General features: G+C 52.4%; 1 long non-coding RNA gene across 6 annotated transcripts; it reads right to left on the reverse strand.

Moving 5' to 3' along the window:
• Positions 1 to 2,131: 2,131 nt before the first annotated feature.
• Positions 2,132 to 3,553, reverse strand: LOC127929569 (uncharacterized). 6 transcript variants are annotated; one of them, XR_008135212.1, is made up of 6 exons: positions 3,238 to 3,553; positions 2,755 to 3,118; positions 2,662 to 2,708; positions 2,415 to 2,508; positions 2,243 to 2,368; positions 2,139 to 2,200 (listed from the first exon to the last, which is right to left on the reverse strand). It is a non-coding gene; the product is annotated as an uncharacterized LOC127929569 (long non-coding RNA). The 6 variants fall into 6 exon arrangements; XR_008135211.1 differs by lacking the exon at positions 2,662 to 2,708 and having other exon boundaries at positions 2,132 to 2,200; XR_008135215.1 differs by lacking the exon at positions 2,662 to 2,708 and having other exon boundaries at positions 2,755 to 3,177; positions 3,297 to 3,553.
• Between the last annotated feature and the right edge of the window lie 609 nt (positions 3,554 to 4,162).

Consider the following 4,162-nt stretch of genomic DNA (forward strand, 5'->3'; position numbering starts at 1 on the left):
CTCTCCGGAGATGTTAGATCAGGTTCAAGTCCGGGCTCTGGCTGGGCCGCTCAAGGACATTGAGACTTGTCCCAAGGCCACTCCTGCGTTGTCTTGGCTGTGTGCTTAGGGTCGTTGTCCTGTTGGAAGGTGAACCTTCGCCTCAGTCTGAGGTCCTGAGCGTTCTGGAGCAGGTTTTCATCAAGGATCTCTCTGTACTTTGCTCCGATCATCTTTCCCTGGATCCTAACTAGTTATAGTTGATTTGGATTGTAGCCTGTGGAAAGTTGTCCCACTCCTCTTCAATGGCTGTGCAAAGTTGCTGGTTATTGGCGTGAACTGGAACACGCTGTCGTACACTTCGATTCAGAGCATCCCAAACATGCTCAATGGGTGGCATGTGCTCAATGGCACAACGGCAGGTAATGGCATCTAGGATTTGATACCAACAACCCTCCAGTTGCCAGTTTACATCCCGCCAGATTGTCTTCCCCAACAGATGTTTTTCCCCGGGATTCAAACTGGCAACCCTCCGATTGGTGGCTCGCCTCTCTAACCACTAGGATACCTGGCAACCCTCTGGTTGGTGGCTCGCCTCTCTAACCGCTAGGATACCTGGCAACCCTCCGGTTGGTGGCTCGCCTCTCTAACCACTAGGATACCTGGCAACCCTCTGGTTGGTGGCTCGCCTCTATAACCGCTAGTATACCTAGCAACCCTCCGATTGGTGGCTAACCACTAGGATACCTGGCAACCCTCTGGTTGGTGGCTCGCCTCTCTAACCGCTAGGATACCTGGCAACCCTCTGGTTGGTGGCTCGCCTCTCTAACCACTAGGATACCTGGCAACCCTCTGGTTGGTGGCTCGCCTCTCTAACCGCTAGGATACCTGGCAACCCTCCGGTTGGTGGCTCGCCTCTCTAACCACTAGGATACCTGGCAACCCTCTGGTTGGTGGCTCGCCTCTCTAACCGCTAGGATACCTGGCAACCCTCCGATTGGTGGCTCGCCTCTCTAACCGCTAGGATACCTGGCAACCCTCCGATTGGTGGCTCGCCTCTCTAACCGCTAGGATACCTGGCAACCCTCCGGTTGGTGGCTCGCCTCTCTAACCGCTAGGATACCTGGCAACCCTCCGGTTGGTGGCTCACATCTCTAACCGCTAGGATACCTGGCAACCCTCCGGTTGGTGGCTCACCTCTCTAACCACTAGGATACCTGGCAACCCTCCGGTTGGTGGCTCACCTCTCAAACCGCTAGTATACCTGGCAACCCTCCGATTGGTGGCTCACCTCTCTAACCGCTAGGATACCTGGCAACCCTCTGGTTGGTCTTTCCAATGTTCTCCTTCTGTTAAGTACTTCTGTTAACCTCTAGTGCTTTTGATGTGTAGTGGGGGACCCACAGCTGAAAAGATCTGAGACTTCACTAGGATTTATTTGGCAACCCTCTTGGTGGTTTCACAGTCTCAAACCGCTAGTATTGCCTGGCAACCTCCTCACGATTGGTGGCTCACTTTTCCTAATCTGAGGAAAACCGCTAGGATACCATGGCAACCAAGAGCTCTGAGTTCTGGTCTTTCCATGGGGACTTCTCCTTCTGTTCAATGTACTTCTTTAACCTCTACGGGATGCTTTTGATGTGTAGTGGGGGACCCACAGCTGAAAAGATCTGAGACTTCCTTAACACCAGGATTTATTTGACCTCTAGAACTCTTGAAGGGTTTAACACCTGGGATGTGACCGTGACCTCTAGTGAGGTTGTTAACACCTGGGGCTCCATTGCCTTAGAACCTGAAGCTTCCTCCACAGGGGTGTGACCTTTTCTCTAATGACTGAGGAAAATGTGACCCACTTCTCACCTGAAGGCTGTCTGTCAGTCTAAACCCATGAACCTGAAGGCTGCAAAGGGGTGTGACCTTGACCTCTAGAGCCTGAGTTCTGACGCCATGTTACTGTATGGGGACTGCGTTCCAATTTAGGCTCTTATCAATGATAGAACCTGAAGGCTGCTTTAACCCACATACGGGATCTAGATCCTGCTGTTGTTAACACCAGGCTGCTGTTAACACGGTGAACCTGAAGGCTGCTGTTAACACCAGGGGTGTGTGACCTCTGAACCTCTAGAACCTGAAGGCTGCTGTTAACACCAGGGTGTGACCTTGACCTCTAGAACCTGAAGGCTGCTGTTAACACCAGGGGTGTGACCTTGACCTCTAGAACCTGAAGGCTGCTGTTAACACCTGGGATGTGACCCTCTAGAACCTGAAGGCTGCTGTTAACACCAGGGGTGTGACCTTGACCTCTAGAACCTGAAGGCTGCTGTTAACACCAGGGGTGTGACCTTGACCTCTAGAACCTGAAGGCTGCTGTTAACACCAGGGGTGTGACCTTGACCTCTAGAACCTGAAGGCTGCTGTTAACACCAGGGTGTGACCTTGACCTCTAGAACCTGAAGGCTGCTGTTAACACCAGGGGTGTGACCTTGACCTCTAGAACCTGAAGGCTGCTGTTAACACCAGGGGTGTGACCTTGACCTCTAGAACCTGAAGGCTGCTGTTAACACCTGGTTAACACCAGGAGGTGTGACCTTGACCTCTAGAACCTGAAGGCTGCTGTTAACACCAGGGTGTGACCTTGACCTCTAGAACCTGAAGGCTGCTGTTAACACCAGCTGGTGTGACCTTGACCTCTAGAACCTGAAGGCTGCTGTTAACACCAGGGGTGTGACCTTGACCTCTAGAACCTGAAGGCTGCTGTTAACACCAGGGTGTGACCTTGACCTCTAGAACCTGAAGGCTGCTGTTAACACCAGGGGTGTGACCTTGACCTCTAGAACCTGAAGGCTGCTGTTAACACCAGGGGTGTGACCTTGACCTCTAGAACCTGAAGGCTGCTGTTAACACCAGGGGTGTGACCTTGACCTCTAGAACCTGAAGGCTGCTGTTAACACCAGGGGTGTGACCTTGACCTCTAGAACCTGAAGGCTGCTGTTAACACCAGGGGTGTGACCTTGACCTCTAGAACCTGAAGGCTGCTGTTAACACCAGGGGTGTGACCTTGACCTCTAGAACCTGAAGGCTGCTGTTAACACCAGGGGTGTGACCTTGACCTCTAGAACCTGAAGGCTGCTGTTAACACCTGGGATGTGACCTTGACCTCTAGAACCTGAAGGCTGCTGTTAACACCAGTGCTGTGACCTTGACCTCTAGAACCTGAAGGCTGCTGTTAACACCAGAACCTGAAGGTGCTGTTAACACCAGGGGTGTGACCTTGACCTCTAGAACCTGAAGGCTGCTGTTAACACCTGGGATGTGACCTTGACCTCTAGAACCTGAAGGCTGCTGTTAACACCAGTGCTGTGACCTTGACCTCTAGAACCTGAAGGCTGCTGTTAACACCAGTGCTGTGACCTTGACCTCTAGAACCTGAAGGCTGCTGTTAACACCAGTGCTGTGACCTTGACCTCTAGAACCCAAAGGCTGCTGTTAACACCAGGGGTGTTATTACCAGGGGGTGTGACCCTGACCTCTAGGGTAACTTAGTCAATGGAAGCTCTCTAACTATTATAATAAGTAAACCATCTGATCCACAGTGGTGTTAGTACCAGGGGGTGTTAGTACCGGGGGGTGTTAGTACCGGGGGGTGTTAGTACCAGGGGTGTTAGTACCAGGGGCGTTAGTACCGGGGCGTTAGTACCAGGGGGTGTTAGTACCAGGGGGTGTTAGTACCCGGGGGTGTTAGTACCCGGGGGTGTTAGTACCAGGGGGTGTTAGTACCGGGGGGTGTTAGTACCGGGGGGTGTTAGTACCAGGGGGTGTTAGTACCAGGGGGTGTTAGTACCGGGGGTGTTAGTACCGGGGGTGTTAGTACCCGGGGGTGTTAGTACCCGGGGGTGTTAGTACCAGGGGGTGTTAGTACCAGGGGGTGTTAGTACCAGGGGTGTTAGTACCGGGGGTGTTAGTACCGGGGGGTGTTAGTACCGGGGTGTTAGTACCGGGGGGTGTTAGTACCGGGGGGTGTTAGTACCGGGGGGTGTTAGTACCAGGGGGTGTTAGTACCAGGGGGTGTTAGTACCAGGTGTCTACTGTCATGTTAATAAGACATCTGTCACACTCCTCTTTTTTTCATAACACATTTTAATTAAAAACAGCATGAATTATTGATTGTCATATGTACACATTG

Source organism: Oncorhynchus keta, unplaced genomic scaffold (assembly GCF_023373465.1).
Source record: "Oncorhynchus keta strain PuntledgeMale-10-30-2019 unplaced genomic scaffold, Oket_V2 Un_scaffold_8424_pilon_pilon, whole genome shotgun sequence".
NCBI classification, from domain to species: domain Eukaryota; kingdom Metazoa; phylum Chordata; class Actinopteri; order Salmoniformes; family Salmonidae; genus Oncorhynchus; species Oncorhynchus keta.